Genomic DNA, 17,403 nt, shown 5'->3' with positions numbered 1-17,403 from the left:
AGATATGAGTCCACATATGTTGCTCACCATATCCCACAAAACCACCTTCTTCATTGGGCACGAGAGCATCTATCTGAGCATGAACCTCGGCACCAGTCATCATCCATGGTGCAGGGTTTGTCACTTTGACACCTTTCATAAAGTTCTTGATGTCTTGTCTGAATGGATGGTCAAGAGGTAGGAATTGACGATGTCTGTCGAACGACGAATACTTGCCGCCCTTCTACAACCAAATGAACCTCACACCTTCATTACATATTGGGCATGGGAACTTCCCGTGAACACACCAGGCGCAGAATATTCCATACGCCAGGAAGTCATGCAGGGAGTAGTGGTGCCAAATGTGCATTTTGAAGGTTGTCTTTGTAGCTCGATCGTATGTCCATACCCCTTCGTCCCAAGTACGGACCAATTCATCAAACACAGGCTCCATGAACACACCCATATTACTCCCTGGGTGTCTTGGAATTATCAATGACAAGAATATGTTATGTCGTTGAAAGGAGACACCGGGGGGGAGATTAAGGGGGATAACGAAGATGGGCCAACATGTGTATGGGGCAGCCATCGTTCCATAAGGATTGAACCCATCTGTTGCCAGCGCGACACATACATTACGAGCCTCATCTGCTTTGTCATGATGTTTGTCATTAAAGCGGATCCAAGCTTCACCATCGGATGGATGTACCATCTTGTCAGGATTGTACCATTTGCCATTTTTGTGCCATGTCATCTGTTTTGCGGATTCCTCGGTCATGTATAGTCGTTGGATCCTCGGTAGGAACGGAAGGTACCGTAGGATTTTCACAGGGATCATAAGTTGCCCCTTCTGGCCATCATCAGAGTCTTCCTCCAGCTACCTAGAGGATTTATACTTTGGACAGAACTTTGCATGCTCGTGTTCTTTCTTAAATAGGACGCACCCCTTCGGACAAGCATGTATCTGCTCATACGGCATCTTAAATGCACGAAGGAGTTTCTGTGACTCTTACATGCTCTTTGGCAGAATGTGGCCCTTTGAAAGCAGGGGTGCCAACAATGGCCAACATCTTATCGAAGCCTTCTCGACTCAAGTTTAACTCGGACTTCAACCCCATTAAGCGTCCAATGGCATCTAGTTGAGACACCGTTGACCGATCGTGAAGGGGTTTCTATGCCGAGTCCATCATGTCATAGAATGCCTGTGCGGCTGCCTCCATCTCCTCCTTCTCACTGTTCTCTAGATACAAGTCCTGCCAAACAAGAGTGCATATCCAGAGAACAACAGGGAGGTGATGCCAAAACTCTGTCTCGGACCGAAGCAGACCATGGAAACTAACCCATCTACGCATCCGTGGGCTGTCCAAAAAATATGGACAATCCGAAACAGATACGGTCATAGATATGCAAAGATCTGCATACCTCCAACCATATCTCTTTCGAACGGGAGACGCCTAACTGGGTTACGCGATCTACGACCATGATACGGAAAGAGGGGTTATACCTAGGGTGGCGGCGGAGTCAGGCTAGCGGGGCCGTGGCGGGTCGGTGCAGTGGCGAGGCGACGCGGTGCAGGCAGACCGGCACGGCGACGGGAACTCCAACTCGGCTCCAACAGGCTCTTCTCTACAAAAATGGAACAAAATATTGTCATTTAAAAAAAATCGGCAGAACCTCCCTTGCACGGTGAGGTTTCCAAAACCTACAAAAAACAACGGCACGATGGCCGACAAGCACATATGTCTCAACAGAAGCCATGTAGTTTGGATATCAATCCATACAGAAGAATATATCCAAGTAGTACCACTACTTCTACTACTACTTCCACTATTGCTACTACTACTACCACTAGTTCTACTACTACTACCACTACTTCTAATACTACTACTACCACTAGCACTACTACTACAACTAATACTACTACAACTATCACTACCATGACAACAACAAGAGAGAGGCCATACCTAACAAACGCCGGGGGTCGGGGTTGGGCGGCGTCGGGTCGGGGTTGGGGTCACCGGAGTCGGGAACAGGGTCAGACACGGGCGGCGTCGGGGCGGGCGGTCCACAGGGCGCGGCCGGGGGCAGGGCCGCCTCCTACTCCTCCTCATTCTCCTCCTCCTCGCCTCCTCCCCCTCCTCCTCCTCCTCCCCTCCTCCACCCGTCGGCGTTGGCGGGCCGGCGTGGGCAAGCTGGCCACGCTCGGCCACACGCGGGCACAGGGGTGGGGACTGGCGGGGGCGGGGGCAGGCGTCGGTGCGCGGCATCGGCGGCGGCCCGGTGGCTGGAGGGCGCGCGGGCGGCCGGGCGGCGCGAGCGCGGGCGTGGCCTGGCGTCGCGGGCGGGCGCGGCGCGGCCTATCTTGGTTTGTAAGCATCGTACGTGATAGCATGCACGAAATCTTCTAAAATTTTTATCATAGTCTCCACATATGATATCACGACATCTCAACAAGTTTCATAATTTTTGGACTTCGTTTGCTTTTTATAGAATTTAAAAACACTTCGCACGCAAGTTCGCAGTCATGTTTCGTGAACAAGATGTCCGAAATTTTGGGTCCGTTCCTGGATACGGCCTCACACTACACTCCGTAACATGACTATCATTTTTTGAATCATTAAATTCCATTATTCGTACCACGTGTAGTTCAAATTTATATTTTTCAAAAAAATTCAAGTAAACGAAATAAAGTAACTAAATATATCAAAAAGCCACAAAAAATCCCCAAATTCTAATGAGGAGTTCCTGGTACTTAAAAAGGTCTACACAAAAAATTTGAAGGCCAAAAAGAAAAAAATTGTCGAGCGCCGAGGCATGGCACTTGGCAAAGGCGGTCTTTGCCGAGTGCCAAGAATAAGGCGCTCGGCAAAGAGGTTTTTGAATTTTTTTAGAAATTTTCTCTTTGCCGAGTGCCTTCACAGGGGCACTCGGCAAAGAATTTTTTTTTAAAAAAAAACTTCTTTGCCGAGTGCAAGGCCAGGTGGCACTCGGCAAAGGTATTTAAAAAAAAAGTAATTTTTTAATTCCTATCTTTGCCGAGTGCCGAATCAGTGGGCACTCGGCAAAGACATTTCAAAAAAAATATTGAAACTTTGCCGAGCGCTGTGTCAGGGGCACTCGGCAAAGTATTTTCCGAAAAAAAAAATCTTTGTCGAGTGCCTAACAGTAGGCACTCGGCAAAGAAGGAGGTGGCCGAACAACGTTACGCGGGCAGCCTATGCCGAGTGCCGCTCTTTTGCCGAGAGCCTAGCACTCGGCAAAGAAGTCCTTTGCCGAGTGCCCTTTTTTGCTGAGTGCCCGACACTCGGCAAAGAAGGTTTTTGCCGAGTGCCCGATTTTTGACACTCGGCAAAGTAGTTTGCACTCAGCAAAGAGCCCGTTTCCTGTAGTGAACGCGGTTCGAAACGTTGGTCGCGGGGCGTTCGGCAACGCGAACGCGGCAACGCGATTTTGAACTCAGCAAAGTAGATTGAGCCACCCCTACAAACAGGTATTTGTAGGGGCGGCGCCCCTACAAATCGATCAGTCACCCCTACAATCGATTTGTAGGGGCGGCTGGTAATACGAGCCGCCCCTACAAATAGATTTGTAAGGGCGGCTGTAGTACCAGCCGCCCCTACAAATTGATTTATAGGGATGACCTGGGAACCGCACCTACAAATGCATGATTTGTAGAGACGGTTCGGTAGGGGCAGCTGGCCAAACCGCCCCTACAAAGAGTTATAAGCCGCCCCTAAAAAAACGATTCTGTAGTAGTGTTTCACTTCACCCTCGTTGGTGATAACCGAGCTAATGACTGCCGGTTTGCATCCGACGATGATAAACTAATGTCACCGCCTGCTTGCATGATTAACGACATGGTGGTGATAAGTTTCAATTCTAAAAACAAAAAAAAAAGGTCATTGACGATGGGGAGGGTGTGCTAGCGCCAACAAACACCTACGCCAGGCCTCCAAGCCACCTCCGCATGCACTCAAGGCCACTGGGCGTGGAGAGGATAAGCAAGAGCGAAGGGAGAGAAGAGAGGCCGGTGCTCTTGTGGGTGTGGAGAGAGGGAAAGGAATGGGAGGGACTGAGAAAGGAATGTAGAAAGACTGAGTAGGTGTAAGGTTGAGTCCAACAGATTTCAGCAATAAAATTTTAGGTGTGGTGGTGTTATATTATTAATTTATAATAAACACTAAATAATATTATTACTATCGGTTGTACTACCACTAGCGATCGTAGACATGAACCAGTACTCCAGCAGTGATTCTATATCTATGGTAGCGCGTGCTATTCGACGTTTTGGGCTCCAAGGCAAGGTCAGGATGTGCTACCAGCCAAAACAGGGGTGTATGACCCTGACACCCCGTCAAGCAGAGTATTTCTTCTGGGCTTCCTCGATCGAGCTCCGGTCTCCCGCAAAGGCTACAAGGAACAAGCGTGAATTCTTGGCTATTTGGACTCATATATGGGCGGGCTTGAACAAGCGTGAATTCTTGGCTATTTGGACTCCTTGCGGACGGTGAGTGTGGGCCACCTGGGCAACTTTTTTTGCGTTGGCCAAGTGTTTCTTTTTTTTTTTTTTTGAGTGTTTCTTGTTGATGAACGTCAATTACTCAATAAAGCAACAGTTCCAAATACTCCGTGCCGTAGCTCCTTTTGACTTTGTGCTCAAAATTCAGTTTCTACACTTTGCATTTGCTAATATAAATATCTCACGCATTTGAGTATATATATATATATATATATATATATATATATATATATATATATATATATATATATATATATATATATATATAATAAATCTATATTACAATACACGTGTACATGCAACTCCGTATTACAGTAGTATACATAACAATAAATTTAGAAATGCAGTAGTCAAGTCATGACCCCATACACAGAATTTAGCTCATACCTGAGAATGTCCTCAACGTACAGACATGTCCTTAGCAGTGAGGAATTCCCAACATTTATGTTTAATCTGTTCCCAAGAAAATTTCATTTCCATGAATCTTTTTCTTCTAGTTTCTATTATCGATCCATGCTAAATGATCTAGAACTTCAGGCGCATTTGTGAAGGTGCTAACCGATTTTCTTTTTCTTTCTGCATCCAGCTTGCGAAAGAGCATTGCAGCCGGCTAGGCGCGTGCCCAGCCCATAAGTTGAGGAAGTGAGGAACCACATACGGCTGCTCCACCAGCTCCTGATCCTGTCGTTGCACTGCTTTTCTTGCGCTGTGTGCTTTGCATCTTCGTGCTTGCCTTCGCAACTTGAATATATGCAGCACCATGTTTAGACTTCCAAAGCATCTGGTACACTAATGTGTCTGTGTTTTGGCAGAAGTAATCTACAGCCTTTGGTAGTGTGATCTCTTCCAGCTGTGCCAAGGTAATGTCTGTATGAGCGCAATGTTGCTCCTCACTGTGATTCACCACTATAGCTGAGCTTTTATCCGCAGCCAGCAGGTCCTCTGAAGAGCCATGGGGCATAAACAGTAGTCCAGCTATCAGATATTGAGGATCTTGCAGACAAAAATCACCTCCATGCAGTGAGACTTGGCACTGCAAGTGCACTCCAATAACTGATTCTAGAGAAATATCTAGCGTGCCTGTGTTGCTACTACAGTGAAGTTCATGCTGGTCAAGCTCCTTGCAACATGATGGGTTTGGGCGATTCCATTGAGAAACACAATTATGAAGATTCTCCCAATGTTTTTTCTGGCGTGAATCAAGAAATGGCACCCATGAGAAGTCTTGTGTAGGTAGTTGCATAAGCTTATTCCTAATAATTTCAACTTTAGACTTAAAAAGGGGTGTGTACAACCTCAAGCAATCAATGGCAGTTCCAACTATGTCCATACTCTCTAAAAGTTGTAGAGTGACACTATAGAAAAAACTATTCTCGGGTGCCAGACCATCTTTCTGGATGAAGAACAGGACAACCTCTATTCCATGCTCTGGAGTACTGAAGGGCAACCACAGCAAAAAAAATGTGCTCTGATTTCCCAGATCGATATTGTGTTGTAGCTTCTTGCCTGTAAAAAGGTTTTTGACAAAAGGGTTGAAGGGCATGTGACAATGCGGTGTGCAACCAAGCTCTATGAATCTCAAGAAGTCGCTAGCACCTGTCTGCATACCACTCAAATCTTCGAACAATGGATCTGCTTAGCTGGTTGTTGAGACGAAAGGTAGAAGAGATAAATGACTTGGTAGCATGTGCTATCCGTTTAGGAAAGGCTGAACTACTGACCTCCTGTTCCATGTTTTCTTCTTCCAGGATTCTATTCTTGCACTTGTGGAGCATGTCGTCGCACTCTTGAGCAGCACGCTTCAGATTTTTCCGCCAACGCAACAACGATGCATCAGTGATCTGCCACTTTTCAGATGTCTCGAGAGCAGCCTCCAACTTGATGTGCGCCATCTCTAGCCTCTACAAGTTTTCGTTGTCCTTCGATCTCTCTTTCCCCTCATGCCTATCAATCAGATCAGATAGGATTTGGCTAACTGCCCCTTGGACAACCGCAGAACCGACCATCTCTGCCATTAGGAGTCAAGCATCTATAGCGTCCCTTCCCTGCTCATGAAAAGTAGCATATACCATTAGTCAGCACACATCAGAGAGTAAAAATATGGAATTTTGATCACAAGCAAGGATTTAGCTGAGTGGCTGTAAGAATCTACCTTTGATAGAATTGCATGGGAGTAGTGATCAGCTTAGCTGTCCTGTGTATGAAGGTATCTCTATAAGGAGGTGTTGGTCTCCATAAGCCACGGGAAATGTTGGCTTCAAGAAGGGATATGTGAGTTCAATCAATGATGGTAGAGTCTCTGCTTCTATATATGCATATAATTGACTAACATTCATTAAGTGGTGGCAAGTTGACGAAGCACATGCTGTGTGAATAATCAAATGGAGGCTGCTATGCTTCTCTTTACGCGTTTGAATATAATTGGCTAACATAGTATTGAACATGCATTAAATAGTGACAAGTTGAACCATACGGAGGCTGCTATGCTAATAAACTGAAAGAGAACAAGGGGAAATATAATACGTGAGCTTCAACATCTTTCATCCATTATATTAGTTCAGCAGCGTACTAGGGAACTCAGAAGTCTTGGTCATTTGCAGGTGAACATGGAAAGGCTTGAATCCTCCCCTTGCTCCATGGCATTCTAGTCAACCGCGTGGGGCCCAGAAGCCTAGAACCTGCAGCGGTGTTGCACCGCCACCTGGGCAGGGCCAAGAGTCTGACAATATTTATCTTGGCCATACCCCTATGTTTTTCTATTTTTCTATTTTCTTACTATATATAATCTCTAGTATGAAATAGATTTACATGAAGCTAAACACATGAACAGTGCACTGCACTGCACTTACATAAATTCTTAGAGTGGATTTCTTTAGAGTAACTACGGTAGGTGATTCTTTTTGAGGAAGCAGGAGTGGTAGCACCCTACTGATCAATAATATATATTAATAATAAAAGAAAAAAAGATGTGTCCAAGCAACAGAATTCAAGAAACAGAAAAGGACAAAAGAATATAAAGAAGATCACGATTGGTACTATGGTAGGCGATTGCCAGCCTGAACTTTGATATATAAATGAATATGCAGGGACCAGAGGATATTGCAAAATGAGAAGAAAGATGCTAAAGTGCAAAGCTATGTCACATTGTCAAAAAAAAAAAAAAAAAACTCAACCCAAAAGTTGAAGAGAACAATGGGCAGGCTTTCTAGCTCGGTGTGACCAGAGGCGAAGATCCAATGCAGCAGTTCGAAGAGTTTGGCAGCAGAGACGTCATGGTCATTAAAGGCCTGGCATTCCTACTCTTCCAGAGAACTGTTCACATATCTAACTCAAGTACTCAACAACCTTCTCTCAAGTCTTAACCCCATACACAGAATTTAGCTCATACCTGAGAATGTCCTCAACGTACAGACAGGTCCTTAGCTGGGAAGAATTCCGAACCATTTATGTTCAATCTATTCCCAAGAAAATTCCATTTCCATGAATGTTTTCCACTCTTGAGCAGCATGCTTCAGATTTTTCCGCCAACGTAACAATGATGCATCAGTGATCTGACACTTTTCAGATGTCTCGAAAGCAGCCCCCAACTTGATGTGCACCATCTCTAGCCTCTCCAAGTTTTCGTTGGGTTGTCCTTCGATTTCTCTTTCCCCTCATGCCTGTCAATCAGCTCAGATAGGATTTGCTAACTGCCCCTTGGACAACCACTGAACCGACCATCTCTTCCATTAGGACTCAAGCATCTATAGCGTACCTTCCCTACTCATGAAAAGTAGCATATACCATAAGTTAGCATACATGAGAATAAAAATATGGAATTTGGATTGCAAACAAGGATTAGCTTAAGGGCTATAAGAATTTACCTTTGATAGAATTGCATGGAAGTAGTGATCAGCTTAGCTATCCTGTGTATGAAGGTATCTTTATAAGGAGGTGTTGGTCTCCGTAAGGGGAAATGTTGGCTCAAGAAGGATATGTGACTACAATCAACAATGTGAGTCTCTGCTTTTATATATGGTTGAATATAATTGCCTAACATGCATTTAGTGGTGGCAAGTTGACGAAGCACATGCTGTGTGAATAATCAAATGGATGCTGCCATGCTAGTTGACCTGAAAGTAAAGTGAAATATGTCAATTTGAGCATCTTTCATCCACGAACTCCGCAAAGGTATATGTGACTTCAATCTACAATGACAGTCTCTGCTTCTATAAATGTCTGAATATAATTGCCTGACACGCATTAAGTGGTGGCAAGTTGACGAAGCACATGCTGTGTGAATAATCAAATGGAGGCTGCCATGCTATCTAGTTGACCTGAAAGTAAAGTGAAATATGTGAACTTGAGCATCTTTCATCCACTAACGCCGCACAGTAGACAGCTTGAAACGGCCCTTACTGTCGGCAGTTTTCCTTGTATCTTCTTTTTTCTATCTTTCCTTCCCCTCACTGTTTCTTTATTAACTATTATTGTTAGCCAAAAGATCTGCATTTGATGCACAAAAGTAACAAAAGGACTGCTGGGATGAAAAGGGCTTCTATTCTATCAGACTGTTCAGTAGAGAAGCTACAGCTGCTGGTGCTGCAAATAAGCTGTAACTTATTTGCAGCCAAACAGTCTGATAGATCATGGCAAATATCTGCATATGCTGAAAGCTGGATGACAAATACACTGACAGATCATGATGAATTCCAACCGGTTATCCAAAAGAATCACAGCATCCATTTCCTGCTAAGGAAATGCAACATAGAACATTAGGTCAGTAACTAAGTATACGTGAGATACTAAATATGTCTTCGGATCAAAATTCAGAAGCAAAGATTTAGCTTAGCGGCTGTAAGAATATACCTTTGACAGAATAAAACAGAAGTGGTGGATAAGATAACGCAGTCCAAGACTTGAAGAAAAAAGAGGCATTCAATTCAATAACAGGGTATGGTAGCAAAGGCCGAAGGGTGTGTGGGCTGTGGATGATTTGGTCTTTATAGGGGAGAAATGTCGATTTGAGAAGGGAAACCTATCTTCAATCATCAATGAAAGTCGCTGCTGCTGTTTACGCATTTGAATATAATTGGCTAGCATGCATTAAATGATGACTTGTTGAACCATATGGAGGCTTCTATGCTAATCAGCGCCAACAACCGGAGAAAAAAAGGGAAATATGTCAACTAGAACTTCTCTCATCCATGAATTCAGCGCCGTACATGGAACTCAGAAGACTTGGTCCTTGCCAGATGAATGATGCAAAGCTTGAAACTGCCCCTTGCCACTGGCCATTTGTAGCGTGCAAAGCAGATGTTCTGATTCTTTGGCAAACTTTTTCCTATGGTGTTCTAGTATGGCATAACGTCCACTAGTCACCTACAATCTCCGTACGCCTTAGTTTTCTATACAATGCTTCCTTCATCAGTTCACCTCATTATCTAACTGATCATGGATAGTCAAAACTCAAAAGGACAACATATGTATACACCTCAGAGTACAGAGAAGGACTCCTGTATATCCTGTAAGATGTATGACAGAGTGCAGACGTGCAGTGACATCAGAATACTGCATAGCCAAGACAATTAACCCAAAGAAGATTTGCTCCTACATGAGTACATGACCATTGACCACATCTAAAGCCCACTGTAGTAGAAGAAAATCTGTGCCTTTTCTTTCTCTCCTAGGACCTAGCTAGCTAAAATCGCAGAGCAGCTTGTTATAATCTCACATCGACTGACAGGCTGCTCGACGCCCTCGACGCAGGGCAGGTTGTGGCATCTGCGGTGGGGAGTAAATCGAGCTCACCTCTAGCGCGGCCGCACGGAGTAGCGGCGGACGGCGACTCCACCGCCATCTCCGGGCATTCTTTGTCCTTCTCGAATCTCGACGGTGCCGCCGCCCCGTGCACCCTCCTCGACCGACCGACGAACCCTGCCGGCCACCTCGGCAAACCACTGCCATGTGGGGCCCAAGTTCCATAACCTACGCGATGACGGCGGCTGCAAACCGTGCACCCTCCCTCACCTCCCTAACTGGCCGTCGCTTGCTGGATCCTCCGCGGTGACGGCGTGCCTCTCCACTCTTTCCGGCAAAGCAGTGCGGTGAGGTCCCAGAATCCAGCAGCGCGCGCGAACTGGGCTAGGCCTAGGCCTAGAGGCCAGAGCGTAATAAAATGTTTGTTTTGGCCCAACAAATATTGTTTGTGGCCTTTTCAATTTTTATTTATGGGACTTTGCTTGTGGCCTTTAGCACTCTGTCAGTTCACAAAAGAATGTCATTATCACTCTTGGCGGAGCCAATGAATTTCAAGTTTGATAAAATATATAGAAATATACTAATATTTATAATATGTAATAAATATTATTAGATAAATTCTAGAATATATTTTTACAAATTCTTCAGTTGGCTGGCGATTCAAAACCAAGTTTGGACCGCTGATGGATTGGAAGCTCGGAGGTGGCCAAACCAAGGAACATGCACACTATGCCGGCTTCATGCGGAGACAGGCCTGCATCTTTTCAAGGACTGCAGATTCACGAAGCGCCTCTGGAAGGAAATTGCCACCTGGGCACAAAACTCCAACCTACACCCGAGTGCATGGCCACATAGCGAGACACTTGAGAACTGGTGGACGGCGATGTCAAATGCGCCGAATACGAGGAGGAAAGGCCTACGTTCGCTCATTATACTAGTTTGCTGGGAAGTTTGGAAGGAGAGGAATTCGAGAGTTTTTGAGCACACAGAGTCCACCAATTTTATGGTTCTTCGGAGAATCAAAGACGAGGCGAGACTGTGGATCTTGGCGGGAGCAAAGCACCTTTCTACTTTCCTTCAACTTCTCTCCTAGTTTTCAATTGTGTTTATTGTGTTTTTTGATTTTCTAGTTGTGTACAGAGTCAAGTTGACTGAGTTTGTAATATAGAGGGCAGCTCTCCTGCCGGTTCGTTTCAAAAAAAAAAACTTAGAAAGATGGACAGCCTAGATTGCTGCGTGATTGGCGTTTCTTTTCTTTTTGTCGGCTGCTCTACCTGACTGATTTCACAGCTCTTTCTATTTTCGCCGTTCAATATCATGGACTGGTTTGACTGTTTAAATTATGGTTGTAGAGCACGTGGAGTATTTCCTTCGAACCACGAAATTCCACCTGTCAACAAATCCAAATTCCCGCATGCTCTTTCCACAACAAGATTTCTGTGGAATTATGGTTTGGGTACAAGGAGAATCTGGCGTCAGCAAGTCAATACGAAGTTTTTGCGGCAAGAGATTAAGTTGCACTTTGCAGTAGGTGGGCTGACTTATGACAAGCATGGGGCAAACATGTTGAATTTTTTTTTGAAAAAAAAAACATTCATAAAGCTGTAATTTGCTTTGATTGTTTTTTGAAAAACAAACACTCATACATCATACATGCACCTCTACCTCTAAGGTTTGTTTTTAATCATCTTTGTAGAATGAAACCATTAGATTAGTGGAAAGAAGAAAGAATGGGAAGAAAGCAACCATGGTCAAGCTTTAATTAATCAATATAAATAAGTAGAAGTTATGACAACCTTTAAATTAAAGCCGAGGCATGGCATAACCACAATCTAAACGTTCACAAAAGCAACAGAACCATACGGTTACAAATAGGTTTCACTTTTTATTCCCATGTAATTCCCATTACATGATCACTTGATCAGCTGGTCATATATGCATAACTCAAACTGAGATCAAGTGATGTGCTGTACTTCCATAAGTTCCTAATGTAGAATTATAGTAGTACTTCCTAATTTTAAGACCAAGAAAACACAAACCATTGACATGTAATTTAAGACCTTCATGCTATGGGTTTGCCCCTCTTCACTGGAAACAGAGCATCCCCAATATATCTGCAATTTTTTTTTTCTGACAGATTTGCTCTCTTTTCTGAGTAGTAATCCAACCTTTGATCTGTTACGGTTATCTCTCCAGGTTAAACGATTTAGAATTTCAGGTGCAGCAGTGGTGCACTGGTGCTGCTAACTGACTTTCCTTTTCTTTCTGAATCCAGTCCAAGATCAAGCCTTGTAGCCGAACGGGCGCATGTGCACCCCATAAGTCGATCAAGTGAGAGATCATACGCGTCCGGATGCTGCAGCTCCTGATCCTTTTGTTGCACCAGTTTTCTTTTCCTAGCTCCCTTAAAAGTTCTCCGTGCACCTGGAGCCTCCATGCTTGGCTTTCCAAAATGAACGTATGCAGTGCCATGTATAGCCTTCCAAAGTATTTGGTAGACCGTCGCTTCAGTGTTTTGTTGGAAGTAATCTATCGCCTTCGGCAGCATGATTCTTTCAGTTGTTCAAGGTAATGTCAGTATGCTCGCAATGTTTTACCCTCCTGAAGATCGGCACCATTGTAGAACTTCTATCCGCAGGTAGCATGTTTTCTGAAGAACCATGGGGAGTAAAGAGGAGTCCAGCTTTCAGCTTTTGATAATCGCGCAGAGAATATTTGTATTCAGACAGTGAGGTCCGTTGTTTGATTATACTCGGATAGTGAGATCTGACACTGCAAATTTACTACAATAATTGAATCCAGAGAAGCATCCATGCCTAGGTTACTAATATGGCCAACCTTATGCTGATCATGCTGCTTGCAACATAATGGGTCTGGACGAAACCATTGAGTGCTAAAACTATGAAGATTGTCCCAGTGTTTTCTGTGCCATAGATCAACATATGGCACCCATGAGAAGTCCTGTGTAGGTAGCTGAGTGAGCTCTTTCTTGATGGTTTCAACTGTAGGCTGGAAACAAGGAGGGAAGAGCTGCAGGCAGTTCACTACGGTCCCAACAATGTCTGTGCTTTCTGATATCTGCAGCATTGCACCAAGAAAGAAGTTATCTTCAAGTGTATTTCTGTCTTTCTTGATAAATACCAGGCAAACTTCTATTCCATGTTCTTTCGTAGCAAAGGGCACCAACCATAGTAGAAACAAAGGGTACTCATTTCCACGGACAATTTTGTGTTGTAGTTCCCTGCCTGCAAAAAGGTGCTTGACAAAAGAGTTGAATGACATCTGACGGGATGGTGTGCCACCAACCTCTATGAATCTCAGAAACTCACTAGCACTATTTGCAAACCACTCGAATCTTCTAACAACAGATCTGCTGGACTCATAGTTGTTGCGGCCAAAGGCAGAGAAAATAAAAGATTTGGTAGCATGTGCTATTCGTCTAGGAAAGGAAGAATTCCTCACCTCCTGTTCCATCTGTTCTTCTTCAAGGATTATCTTCTTGTATCCGTACAGTGTGTCATCGCACTCTTGAGCAGCCCGCTTCAGCTTCTTGCGCCAACGCAACAACGACGAATCAGTGATCTGCCACTTACTGGATGTCTCAAGAGCTGCCTCCAGCTTGATATGCGCCATCTCAAGCCTCTCCAAGTTATCATTTGGATTTGAGTCTTCTTTGCCCTCATACCTGTGAACCAGACCGGATAGAATTTAGGCTAACTGTCTCCTGGATAACCACAGAACTGACCATCTCGGTCATTAGGATCCAATAAGTATTTGTAGCATTCCTTCCCTGCTCAGAAAAAAAGCATTTGTACATGAGGAGACTAAATATATGAACAAAATCTCGGGACAGAAAAAAAATGTGTTCCACAGAGGACCTACCCTCAGTTGATGTGCAAGGAAGTGGTGAGGACTGAGGAGTTGTCGCAAGTGTATATAAATATATTCTGGAGGGTAATGTGAATGTGATGCCCAAGATTTTCAGAGGAAAGAGACGTCGAGAAGTCAACAACTGGGGTCTGGTAGTGATCCGTGCACAGGAGTTGGTTTGTAGAAGGAAAAAACTAATTATGATTGCTTTTTGGCTTATTAATGCCTAAAAAAATTATCTCTTTGACTTAACAGCAACATGAGAATCTGCCGGTCTGCACGTGTTTGTGCAAGAAAATCAAATGGTGGGTGGGGGTGATATTTGACCAAGGACCAGACAACAAAGCAAATGACAACCTGAGCACTTCTACTTTGTGCACGAATGAAAAGGAATTCAGCAAAGTCATGGTGTTTGGAGAGTCTGTACCAGATGAAAAGCTACACGTCACTACTCACTAGCGAATTTTTTTTTAATTTTAACCCTTTTTTTAATATAATTTTAAATCTAACACTGTCGTTTTTTTTAAACTAATACTTTTGACCGCGCCTATTGCCCTGGCGCGGCCAAATGCCTGTGCCGCGCCATGCATGGTGGCGCGGCACAGGGCTGACGTGGCGTGGGCCGGCCGGGGGGGGGGGGGGGGGGGGCGCTGACGTGGCGGTCTTGCCGCGCCACCAACCATGGCGCGGCTGTGCCGCGCCCTGTTGCGTGGCGCGGCTGGACCAAACATACCGCACGAGCAGCTACACCAACTGGCCACTGCGCCTGCCGCCGGCCCGGCTACCTAGATGGTAGAATCGAAACGCGTCGCGCCCGTATTTTGTTGAGTTTTTTTTTCACGGCCGAATAGAGAATTTGATAAGCCAATGATTAGTTTTTCATCTTTCATAATACGGTTATGCACCATTTTAACTAATCAATTACAAAAAATTGCCACCGGTGTCCAGACGCTGGGACTGCCGGTTCCCGACCGCAGGGTACTTAATCTCGCCGGCAGTACTGCCGCGACTCAACGAAACGAATAAGAAGCAAGTTGACAAACTGCCACATACATATTCATTGTTTGACATAAGTTTGACATAACATAACCAAATAACTCCGCAAAGTTTCGGATGCCAATATTCGTTTGACCTAAACAAACTAAGACCCAGGAGTGTAAGGATTCCCTCGGACAGCCTCTGTCTCTTCGGATTTGTTGGCAACACATTGAGAGTGTAGCCACCATCGGTTTATGGTCGCGTCGACGGTGCGTGCGGCTCGTACCCTACAGGTATATTGATACGCACGATTACTTATAATTCTTTATGATCATTAGTTCATGGAGCCTACGTATTAAAACAAACTATCTTTGTTAGTACCTGTGAGGCTCCTTGGGTGCCAAACGGAGCACCACCTAGCTGAGACATGCCGATCTCGTCCTGTGGCCATTCGCCCACTTGGCCATGCTGTCCGCGGAAGCCCGGGGGTTCGTCGTCGTCGTCATCGTCCTCCTCCTCGTCCTCGGTTGCAGGGTCCTCTTCCAGCGCTATGATGTGGTGGTGTACGCACTGCGGAAGTTGCACCCTGCGTCATCGGCTGAGAAGAGCGGCTGGTGTCCTCAAAGAGGGCTGAAGACGTGCCACCCGACCGCGTGGAGAGTGGCGGTTTGCTCATAAGGAGTGTCCATGTAGCTCAACTTCTGAGCTGGCTTCCTGCAAACCTCTCTACCTTCGGCATAAATAGACGTTAAAGTTAGTTCATTACCAACGCATATACAATTAAAGAAATATTTTTGAAACGGACCAAGTTTATGTTTACCTCCACAAAAGCCGCGAGAACGCCTAGCCCCTGCCCTCTAGACTCGTGAAGCCGGAACGCTGCTTCGTTGGGACAGCCTTGACAATTGTGTCGTCTGGGTACAGAAACGCGGTTTGGGACAGTTTCAGTACACATACTTAATAACAAAAGGATAACAAATTGTACCATTCAAGTATCTTACCATGTATCTTTAAAGCAGGGGCTCTTTGTAGCTGTGTGTCCTCCCTAGTGGTAACGTCATACACATCTTCGATGACATCTTCCTCTGAGTCCTCGTCAATCGCCACGTCAGTGTACGGAGGCTTGATATGTGTCCTCGTAGACCTATGAAGCCACCGTAGGTACTCATCGAAGGTGTGCTGGTCGTGTGGAGGACCCGCAAGGACCGCATGTGGTACCCTGGTGTTGCCACAAATGGATGTACGAGTTGTGTGTCACGCGCCAATCCTTGGTCTTGTACCTCTCCTGCGGTCAACCTGCAACAAAACGATATTAGTTTGTACCAAACACACCTCTGAATTGTAGCATTGTTATTAATCGATAACGCACCCGTGCAATACTTGATTGGTGGAGTAAAGCGGTGGTGGGTAGCCTGTCATTCTTTTCTTCAAACTGTCTGCAGACCCGGATAGGCAAGTGAAATCTCGACCACATGGAAGAAAATAAGAGGGACATCGCAGCGATACTCGTGTGACTCGTCCCTAGTGATAGGACTCAGATAGTCCTGGAGCTCCGAAGAATCCCAAGGACATCAAAACACCTGAAATTTCGTAATTGTGTTAGGTTATGATATAGTGTACATCGAAGAAGACACTGCTACGATAGTATAGAGAGCGTAACATGGTGTTGTGTCAGGACGTCGAGGACCATTCGTATACTCCCTGTACTTGCGCCACGCTATCCCTCTAACTGTGCTTCCGGTCCAGATGTACAGAGCTGTAGGAAGTGTATCATGCCCGTTCCATTGCTGCATTGAACACGATATAAATTAGCAACAAATAATCTTATCATATCTAATTGCCTGGAAGAAATAATGAACCAAGTATTTACCGGTAAACCATTATTAAGGGGCCTCCCCAACGGGCAATCATTCCCAACACCAAACCTGATAGGGTAGGAGCAACCCCCAAGTTCGCATGTCCTAAGGTGCGACGGCAGGCAACGCATAACTGTCGATACGTCCATGCCAGGACTTGCGCTTGCCCCAGCTGTACCCCGCTATGTTCTCCCATGGCTGGCGAAGTATGTCAAGGAAGATCCAGCTGATGGTGTTGTCCGAGACGTCTAGGAAGAGGGAAAGCACCAAGAAAGTGCCAGAGCCACACTTGAGCGAACCTGTCGATCTATGCCTCCTCAGCTTGTGGGTCCAAGTACTCAAAGCGCTCTGTGATCCAGGACGACGAAACACCGGAACTTTTTCTATAATTGATCAAAGAAAATGAGACCCGATGCCAGCTGTAAAGCAATGCAAGTATTAAATAGGCTTGAATTGCTCACT

At 45.1% G+C, this 17,403-nt stretch overlaps 1 pseudogene; it reads right to left on the bottom strand.

Annotated features, from left to right (window-relative positions):
• Positions 1-12,147: 12,147 nt before the first annotated feature.
• Positions 12,148-13,994, bottom strand: LOC136544825 (uncharacterized; annotated as a pseudogene).
• Between the last annotated feature and the right edge of the window lie 3,409 nt (positions 13,995-17,403).

This window comes from Miscanthus floridulus, chromosome 3, assembly GCF_019320115.1.
Source record: "Miscanthus floridulus cultivar M001 chromosome 3, ASM1932011v1, whole genome shotgun sequence".
NCBI classification, from domain to species: Eukaryota; Viridiplantae; Streptophyta; class Magnoliopsida; order Poales; family Poaceae; genus Miscanthus; species Miscanthus floridulus.
This window is presented reverse-complemented; position numbering and strand designations above follow the sequence as displayed.